We start from the raw sequence: 10942 nt of genomic DNA, 5'->3' as shown, positions 1-10942 counted from the left end.
TACCAAAAGTGGAATAAGAGTTTAGCATGTAAGGGCGGTAACACGAGCAATTTGTTTCTTGTGATGTGAAATATTATGTATTTAATTTAAATAAAAAGCAATGTTAGTTTTGTTCACAATTTGTTTAGTTAGTTTACCTTATTTTTTTCTCCAAAAGAACCGATAAGAGTACTGTTAAAGGACCGGATTGATAAGCGCAATCGATAAAAGTAGTAGTACCGTTAAAACCTTAACGATACCCATCCCTATGTGGATGTCAGTTTTACACACATTCTGAGGCCGCCGTGCCTATTTTTTGTTTTCACTGCTAATTTATGCTTATGTTCTTTTAGTGCATTAAAAAATCATTAAAATCATTAATGAAGTTTCAGCTCAGACCCCACGCTTAATATATCTACCCCTGGCCCACCTACATTTCTCCAGGCCCACCCACACAATAATTCCTGGCTACGCCACTGGTTGCCGCCCATGCCCCTATAGCTATGTTGCCGGCTAGCAAACTCACCCTTATCTGAAACGATCGGACAAAAGGTTTCGTCAAAGGCATTGCAAACAATAACGTGATATCAGAAAATGAGAAATGTATAACTCACCTGACACTGTGGCGTACTATTCTCTTCATTCGAGTACTGTATGTCATGTCCTGTAAATGTCAACGATGGATGTGTAATAAGAACGCCAACAGCCTGATGGCAACGGAAAATCCCTCTCTTCTTGTATCTCAGATATGATTGGAGACGACCAGCCAATCAGAATTGACCTTCTCGAGTTCTCCGATTGGTTGGTTTTGTGGCACATTTGTAACGCTGTGACAACTTAAGCTAGCAGGCAGAGAAAGCTGAGCGCGCACAGGGTGGAGAGGTCGAGCGAGGGAGAGAGAGCGCGTGCAGCGGTCTGCTTGCGCACGGAGCAGGAGTTTTATGAGAGAAAATATATTTCTCTGTGCTCAAAAATGTTCAAGTGCGCGCTCAATAGCATTTTCTATGCTCAAGATGTTTCATTGCGCGCTCAGGATAGAGGCACAAATATAACGCCAGACACATGAGTGAGTTCAAGGGAATGAGCATGCTGATAAGTTAGCAAAAGAGGCGTTAGAAAAGGAAATAGCAATACCAGTTTCACTTGGGAAAGGAGAAGGAAAAGCAATCATTAAGAAGAAGGGTATGGAAATATGGCAGACAAGGTGGGAGGAAGATCAGAAAGGGAGGAGATACCACAAGTTACAGAAATCAGTCATAATTAAGATCTATACAGAAAGGAACAGACGGGAGGAGATCATCACTAGACGCAAATTGGATCATACAGAATTAAACGGAACAATGTTTATAATGCGAAAAGTTGAAGAATGCAGGGCGTGTGGAGTGAAAGAAAATGTGGAACACTTCATATTACACTGTAACATGTACAAAACAGAGAGGGAACAACTAAGAGACAGGGTCAGAGAGGCAGGAAGGGAGTGGAGCCTGATGGGGACACTGGGAACAGAAGGTGAGGGGGTAAGAGCTACCAGGAAGGGAGTGGAGCCTGATGGGGACACTGGGAACAGAAGGTGAGGGGGTAAGAGCTACCAGGAAGGGAGTGGAGCCTGATGGAGACACTGGGAACAGAAGGTGAGGGGGTAAGAGCTACCAGGAAGGGAGTGGAGCCTGATGGAGACACTGGGAACAGAAGGTGAGGGGGTAAGAGCTACCAGGAAGGCCATTCTTAAGTATTTGAGTGGAACAGGATTGATTGGAAGAATTTAAAACAACGTAAACAACACAATGGTATAATTCCACAAGTGGTGATAGGATGATATGGTGATATACTCTCTTGTACAGTAGGTGGCGGTATGCACCTTAAAGCTGTTTGCAATCTGCCAAAAACCGAGAGAAGAAGAAGAAAAAGAAGAAGAAGAAAAAGAAGAAGAAGAAGAACCTGGATCCATGCCGCGTCTCGTCGCTACGGTTCTCTCTGTGTGTTCCTGAGAAAGTGTGTGTGAGCTCCAGCTCTACTGATCCATCATCTGTGTGTCTGGATAAACCTCCGAATGGACTGTGTGCTCTTTTTTCTGGAGCGTTTACCTTCGCCTACAGGAGCTAGCTTAGCATGCTAGCTGGAAACACGTTAGCAACACTAGTCAGATTGAGAGTTTGACGGAGAGAGAAACGGTGTGTTTAACGGAGTCTGCAGGAAAAGGTGATCTAGGAAACATGAGTAAAGTCCAAATGCTGCTGTCGTTGAAGAAGCAGCGACTCACTGCTGCTAATGAAGAGATATTTGCTCTGTTTGAACAAACAATAGCAGAGCTCGAGGAGGAGCTGTTTCTTTCCAAAGAGGAGAACAAGAGACTCCAGAAACTACTGGACGCTGTTTTACAGCCTCAGCTTCGGATCCACAGAGCAGGTCTGTTCCCTTTACCCTTAATTAACACTTTACACTCTTCAGTAGCACTTTATTATCACATTAATAACACTTTAGATCCTTTATCAGCACTTGCTGCAGGCAGTACATCCTGAAGTAAAAGTACAAACACCACACTGTGAAAATACTCCATTACAAGTAAAAGTACTGCATTCATATCGTAAGTTAAATTATGTAAGTATTATTATACACATGTACTTTATTATAATAATTTAAATGAATTACGGAAGAACAAACCTACCAAAATAAATATATTAGCCCCAAATCTATCAGTAAGCAATTTGAATTTTTAGCCATAAATATAGAAGAGGCAAAGGGTCAACAGGTCATGGTAGTGAGTTGTTACAGACCCCCCTCAGCTGTCAAAGACTCCTTGTCTTCACTAGAAAATCTTTTATCACAACTAGACTACAAGGAAATAGTGCTACTTGGAGATTTTAACTGGGACTGGTTAACTGCAGTGTCAGAGGATTTTAAAAACCTTTGTATCTCTTTAAATGTTACTCAGATTGTTGACAGTCCTACTCGCCCTAACATTAAGTCCCCTAATAAATCCTCCCTAATTGATCTCATTTTAACTAATGTTCCCCATAAATATTCATCTGTTGGAGTATTTGCAAATGATCTGAGTGATCACTGTGTTGTAGCAACAATTAGGGACACTGAGGTCCAAAAGGTTAAACCTCGCATTATCATTAAGAGAGATACAAAACATTTTGTGGAGCAGGGTTTTGTGCATGATCTGTTTGGGTTTGATTGGGGAACATCGATCTGTGTGCTGATGTAGAAACCGCATGGTCTTATTTTTATCTTGGTTTTATGGAAATTATAGATAGACATGCACCCCTGCGTAAATTTAGAGTGAAGGGACGAGACAATCCTTGGTTTTCTGCTGAATTATCTAGTATCCTACATGAGAGAAACAAGGCCTGGGCAAAGGCTAGGAAATCAGGCTCAGAGGTAGAATGACTGCGTTTTAGGCAGCTAAGAAATAGCTTCACTTCAAATGTCAAAAGTGCTAAATCTAAGTACTATCTGTCAGTTATCACAAAGAACCTGAACAACCCTAGACAATTCTGGAAAGCCATAAAATCGATATCCACCGGTGATATCCGTAATGAGCTACCTCCGTGCCTTACCACAGCATCTGGCTCTATATCGGACAGGGCCACCATACTAAATTGTTTTAATGAGCACTTTGTGTCCTGTGACTCTCTGTTTCATTCTGTTTCTAATTCTGCTTCTGTGAACACCACAGTCGGTGACTCAGAACAATGTGGTCTGGAAAACCCTTTCAGTTTTACTCCTTTTACTGTTGATGTTGTTCGGGAAGTCTTAACCAAGCTAGATCATAAGAAACCGGCTGGCCCGGACAACGTAGAACCTTTCTTTTTAAAGATAGCTGCAGATTTTATTGCTCCACCTCTTACTACTCTTTTTAACCTCTCCCTCAGCACCAACAAAATCCCAAAAGTATGGAAGTCAGCTTATGTCCTGCCTTTGCTAAAAGGAGGGGAGGCCACCTTATTAAATAACTATAGGCCAATCTCTAAATTGTCAGTTCTGGCCAAGGTTCTTGAACGCTTAGTGAGTGAGCAGGTAAAGGTGTTTTTATGTAACAATGACATCCTGTCTAAACATCAGTCAGGCTTCAGAAAGCAACATAGCACCATCACTGCCACAATGAAAGTGGTAAATGATATTACGAGTATTTTAGATAATAAGCAGAGTTGTGCAGCTCTATTTGTTGACCTATCCAAAGCTTTTGATACCGTCGATCATCACATTTTGAAGCAGAGGCTGGTCAGTATTGGCATATCCAGCCATGCAGTGGGTTGGTTTGTGAACTACCTCTCTGAAAGGTCCCAATGTGTTCACTTTGATGGGCTGTCTTCTGAGTGGTTGAACATTGCAAATGGTGTACCACAAGGTTCAGTTTTAGGTCAATTTTTTTTCTCCATCTACATCAACAGTTGAAAGGTGAAAATGTGAATGAAGCTACCTTACATTTTTATGTAGTAAGTACTGTGCAGGTCCCTCGATTAACGAGGCTGTTGTTAAATTACAGACTGTTTTTAACATTATTCAGGCTCAGCTCTCTGAGCTTAAGCTTCTTTTAAATGTGGATAAAACCAAGGTAATGCTCTTTTCTAAAGCTAAAAATACACCAGAGACTGCTTTGGATATTGTAACTACGTAAGGAATACAACTTGAAGTGGTTACCTGTTACAAATAGTTGGGTATCTGGCTTGATGACTGTCTCACTTTTAAATTTCATGTAAATAACCTGCTTAAAAAGCTGAGGGTTAGGCTAGGTTTCTTTTACAGAAATAAGTCCTGTTTCTCGCTTGAGGCCAGGAAAAGGCTAGTCACTGTGACCTTTTTACCTGTGCTGGATTATGGTGATTTGTTATATATGAATGCACCTGCCAATTACCTGAGCAAGTTAGATGCTGCGTATCACAGTGCACTGAGATTTCTGACAAATTGTAAAGCACTTACGCATCACTGTACCCTGTATACCAAGAAGGTTTTGCCATCACTTACTGTACGGAGGCTCAGTCACTGGTACTTTTTCATTTACAAAGCCATGTTGGATAAACTACCATCTTATATCTGCTCCCTGATCTCTCTGCGAATTGAAAGTACTTCCTGAGATCGCATGCTGTGGTTTTATTAAATGTGCCAAGTGCTAGGACTGTCTTAGGGAAGAAAGCTTTTAGATGTGCAGCTCCACTAACATGGAACAGTCTGCAAAAGGAATGGAAAATTACCAAGCTAGTACCACTACATGTTTTTAAAGCTCGGTTGGATGCTACAAAATCAGATGCTGTTGGTACCTGTACATGTGGTTAGATATGTAAATTGTAATCCCTGTACATTTTGCTGTATGATGTCCTTTTGTTGTTCTGTTGTTTATGTTTTTATTAGGGCCGGGACTTTAACGCGTTAATTAAGATTAATTAATTACACAAAAATTAACGCGTTAAAAAAATTAACGCATTTTAATCGCACTTATTTTTGCACCGCGGAACGTTTCTCACTGGATGAGTTTCAGGCGTACCGATTATACTGGAGCACCAACTAACGTTCATGACTTCAGACAACAACAAACCACAGTGAACAACAGTGGGAAATGTTGTTTTTAAAAAACGGACGGATGGAAGCGTCGATAAGAGCACGGTTGTGTGCAAATTATGCAAAAAGGAATTTGCATATCACCGCAGCACATCAAGCCTCAAGTATCACCTCAATGCAAAACATATAGCAGCTAGCGTGGAAGCTAGTGTGGACGTTAGCCTCTTTTATCGCGTTCACACCAAAAAGAGCCGGTACTAAAATTAGTTCATGAGAACCTTTTTACCCCCACGAAAGTCCCTGCTAGAGAGCAGAGAGCTGCTAGAGAGCAGGGACTTTCGTACGGCTCTTTTGTGAGAAAAGAGCTATATGTCTGATTGGCTGGGCGGATTGCAAACCACGCCCCGTAAAACTCCCAAAAAGTTTTGTGAAGCTGCCATTTTATTATCCTCGCATTAGCATTATTAGCATTAGCCCATTACAGAAACGCAGAGAGACTAACTTATGGCAACACAAAATAAAACATGGGAGCGGTGGAGATGAGGAGGTGTCGGTGTTCTGGCGATTTACTCGGAAGGCTGCTGGGACTCCCAGCAGCTTCTACTGAAGCCAGTCCCCAACTCCGGGGACTTCCGGCCGGGGACTTTGGGCGGCAGTATACGCCGTGAAGTGGTTTGCGGCCTGCCAGTAAAACCAAAGCAGAAGAAGAAAAAGTGACGTCAGCGGCTTCATTTGCCTAATCCACCCCCAGGTTCAAAGAGTTCTCATGAATTAAGTTCTCATGAACCTTTGTGGGAAAAGTACTGCGGTGTGAATGCGCCTAATGGTTTACTAAAATCCATGTGAACAAAATTGCTTCTCACTGTTCTCAGGTCAAATATTTATATGTGATTCAAAATGCGATTAATTTCAATTAATTAATTACAAAGCCTCTAATTAATTAGATTCATTTTTTTAATCGAGTCCCGGCCCTAGTTTGTATGTCTTCTTGTGGAACCTACTGCTGTAGGTCTCCCTTGAAAAAGAGATAATTGATCTCAATGGGATTTTACCTGGATAAATAAAGGTTTTGAATTTGAATTGATATTTATAAAAATACATACATTGAATAATATGCCATTTAATGTACTGATTTAAATATGTCCCATGCATGTGGGCACTAGTTGGTTAAATGTGACATACATTGATACTTTAGTTTTAATGTGCTTCGTTATTCACCTTTTCTTTTTAAATGTGTAAAAGCAACAAAAAAAAAATACTTGTTAGGGATGCTCCGATCGATCGGCCACTCTCTACCGATCGATCGGGCTCTCTAAAAATGCCGATCGCCAGAGCCGATCGCATGATGTAAAATGATGACGTAAAATACATGACACTTTTCTCAAAACAAGCTCACCAAAATGGCTTCACCAGTCTGGCAGTATTTTAAGGTGTCCGAAAAGGACAACAAAATAGCGGTAGCCTCTGCAACGTGTGTGAAGCAGAAATCCTGCAGCTCCACCCGCTGTGACGGACCGGTGAGCGGAGCGAAACACACACTAACGGCCCGTCCACACGGCGGCATGCGTTGAAAGCTTCACCATTCACTTGAATGGGGTGACTTCACTTTTTGCCGAACTGCATTGTGGGAAGCGGAGCTTTGCTGGCGTGGCTCGCTGCAAAAGTTGAGAAATGTTCAACTTTTGAAGCTTCTGAAGCTTCGGTGGAAGCGTCAGCCAATCAAATCCCGTTTATGCAAATCTGCCAATACAAGCGCTAGCCAATCAAACCACGTGTATGCTGGGAGAGACACACCTTAGGTCATTTCCTCATATTCCACAAAATGGAGGAGAAATTAATCATAGCGGTAGGGAATCACCCGGTCTTGTTCACCTACCGGGATAAAAACCGGAGGAGCCAGGCATGGAGGGAGGTGGCAGAGATAGTGGGTGAAACTGGTTGGTTTTCGCCTGTTTGCGGAGTTTATATCCAGTTTACTTCGTAAACTGTATGTCGGGTGCGGGAGATTCATGTGATTGGTTGTTGGTCGCGTTGCTCGCGAGAACTCCCCAAGCTTCAGACATGCCCACCGCCAAGCTTAAACGCACGCCGCTGTGTGGACGGGCCGTAAGAGTTAGACCTAACACACTTACTTATTTCATCTACCTCTGGAACAAGCTAAATATATGTTTATTCTTCACTGTCGGGTCACTCATTACTGGATCAGTGAGCTGCATGAGATACTGACACACACAAAAAACTGACTTTTTGGTGTAGTAAAATACATTTAATTAAGTCGTACTTTTTACATGGTAATATCAAGATTCACAAAGAACTAGAACATTTTAAATCTATACACCTTTTATTTATGTAATACATTTACAGTGTGGGAGGAGTACGTTTTATTATATATATACTAGGGATGCACGATATTGGTTTTTTGAAACCGATATCGATAACTTCCTGCTTCTCAAGACCGATACTGATAACCGATAATAATATAATATATATATATATATATATATTAAATGTACCTGTAGTTTTTGCACACCTGGTGGTAAAAAAAGACTAGTAGTGAGCAAAGGACATGAGCATTACTACTATGAACAAAACTAACCCTGGGGTCGTCTCTGGCAAACTTCTTGCCTTTTTCAAAAGCCTCGTCGATAGGTAAAAGCCCCGGTGCCTTTGCAGCTGGCTTTGGATTCGCCGCTAGTTTAGCAGCGCAGGTGTCTTCGTACGCTTTTAACACACCATCGTAGCGATGTTTCAGGTGACTAATCAGGTTGGAAGTATTATAGCTCGTTGCCTTTTTCCCTCCTCGTGGAACTTCTGCATTTGTTAATACAAATAGCAAGCGAACTATCTAACTCTGAAACTTTGAAATAGTCCCATACTACCGACGACATGTTTGTTTACTGTCCTGGCTTCACGGCCGCACACCATTTACGTCACAGCCAGGCATGAGTTAGGGAGCGCTGGATTTGTGAAAAACTCCCCTCTTCCTAAACCACTAATACCACAGTACTGGCAAAACGGGAGGAGCCGAGTGAAAAACAAGCGCCCCTCATCCCAATCCACCCACACCGCAGTATTTTTTCTTTTTTTTACCCAAAAAATATATTGTATATTATCGGGGCTATTAATACTTGTATCGGGTTTATCGGGATGACGTCATAATTCCTAATATCGGACCGATAATTATCGGGCGGATAATTATCGTGCACCAGTAATATATACTATTTAAATGATTTATAGTGTTATGTGCTTGTGTTGCTTTTCTCTGTCTCTCTGCAGGTACACCTGGTCCGCCCCTGGCTCCGCCTCCCCCAGGTGTCCTAATGACATTCAGCTGGGGACTTTAAAAGGAGAAGCTGGAGGAGAAGAGGTCTCTTTTCCTGTCCTGATACCGAGGGATTATATCCGTGGATTTCCTCTCACCCCACGTGTGGATCCATTATTCTTTTGCTGTCTTATATTGTGTGAACTCTGGAGGATGTTAGTTTAGGATTTTTCGCGGCTTTGTTTTTTTCCCAGTAGGTTGTGTTAGAGGAGGGAGGCTGGGTCCTACGGCCCATGGTGTGGCTGGCCCAGGCCCCCTTCTTCCTTTTTGTTTGTTTTTTGCCGTCCTCCAGACTTGGTTCCGTTTTGCCGGTAGACATGTAAGTTACGACTGTGCTGACAATAAATGCCCGTCGTTAACGATATTCTGTGTTTGGCGTGGTTTGTTTTTATGTTACGGGTCTTCCGACGAGCCACTACCACTTGGTAGGGGGACGGGTCGTAACAATAGTCACTGCTCATAAACCTTAAAATATTAAGTAAATGTTAATCTAAAACCATAGTAGCTGTTTGAATCCGCGCGTCTTGACAAAACAAGATACCGGCGATTTTGGACGACGGTTCAGTTGGGTTTGCACTTTGAAGGCTGTCGGAGGAGCTACATGGCTGGAAAAAGAAGTGTTGGTAAGTTATTGTCTCTCTGTTTAAGACTTATGATAATATATGTGTCTTTGTGCATAATAGCCTGATTCTTGTTTGCTTGAATCATGTTAACGTTTCTGTGCATTAGCTCACAAAGTTGAGAGATTATGTTTTAGATATGTTAAGATGTGATGATCGACGGTGTCAAACGCTTTTGAAAGGTCAATAAATAGAGCTGCACAACTCTGTTTATTATCTAAAATACTCGCCACATCATTCACCGTGCTGTTAGCTAGCTAACATGAACTGTAATTTACCAGATAATTTAAAAAAAACACTCCCATGCACCTAAAGAAGGTTCCAGAGAACACATTTTCATTCAGATATCTTGAGCTTAAAGGTCAGAGGATTACCCCTTTGAATATGGTCATGTCATTTTCCCCTCGTCAAAATGTTGCCTATCTTTGCAGCGTTATTTAGCCTCTTTGCTGACCAGCATGACATGGGTTGGACAAGGCACCAATGGATTCCTCAGATCCTAGTTTCATATGATATCATCTTTACTCTAGAGATCTTTACTCTTTACTCTATCCGGGCCGTACAATTGTCCGGCCCGGATTAGGGCCCTAGGGTCTCAGAGTTAATGATGGTCTTTAGCACATGTGTTGATTCTGCCCTGATAATGAAGTCACTTTGAATGATTCAAGCATTCTATGTTTCTCACTTCATTTTTCTTGTAAATTGTATGCAGGAGGACGCCGCAGTGATGCAACTGAACACGTCCTGAAGATCCTGGTTGTCCATGGTGCCAATGGAGAGGATCCAGTGGATGCAGCCCTCCTGCTTGAAGGCAGAGAGATGATGCCAGGATGCGGCAGTACTGCCGAGCCATGCACGCTGCTTATGGGGCTGATTTATGCCTTAACCCTGGCATACCCCCCAACACTGCGCTACACTTTTGAGGTGTTCCAGAAACTTTTTCTCGGACTGGATGGGATTAAGCTGACCCCAAAAGTACAAGCTTTGAAGGTGAACCTGCTGTCTTAAAGACATGGCAAAAAACAATCTTGGATCGTACATCCCAACTGACTTCTTCATATGTACCGTCCACTGTCCATGTTGCAATTGCTCAGTTTCAGGGAGCTGTATCAATCTCTGTCTCCCCCCTCTGCCATTTTTTTCTTTCTCAGTATAAACATTTCTCCCTCTTTCTCTCTCTCACACGGATTACAGTTGTTGCCGTCTATTCATATTCTATTATATGTTTCCCCCCCCTCCTTAGGTAAATAAACGTTTGTATTGAATGTTTAGAAAGCACCACTCCAAATCTATGATGGAGGAGATTTGTTTTGTGGCAGTGATATTTTTATTTTATATATTTTTTGATAAGTTAATATTATTATAATGTTAATGTTGTCGGTTAATAGTGATTGAATTGTTGACAAAATAAAGTTTTATTGTATTTTAGTTGTGTGATTTGTGCTCAATCTATATTAAATGCATAGATTATTACATTTATTAGGTAACATTTTTCAAAACTAAATGAGTAACAATTACA

The 10942-nt window shown here is 41.7% G+C and overlaps 1 long non-coding RNA gene across 1 annotated transcript; it reads left to right on the top strand.

Moving 5' to 3' along the window:
* The first annotated feature begins 2283 nt into the window (after window positions 1-2283).
* On the top strand, window positions 2284-10851 carry LOC117551835. The gene is made up of 2 exons (XR_004569857.1): window positions 2284-2385; window positions 8758-10851. It is a non-coding gene; the product is annotated as an uncharacterized LOC117551835 (long non-coding RNA).
* Window positions 10852-10942: the final 91 nt, after the last annotated feature.

The sequence above is a fragment of the Gymnodraco acuticeps genome, unplaced genomic scaffold (genome assembly GCF_902827175.1).
Source record: "Gymnodraco acuticeps unplaced genomic scaffold, fGymAcu1.1, whole genome shotgun sequence".
Taxonomy (NCBI): Eukaryota; Metazoa; Chordata; class Actinopteri; order Perciformes; family Bathydraconidae; genus Gymnodraco; species Gymnodraco acuticeps.
This window is presented reverse-complemented; position numbering and strand designations above follow the sequence as displayed.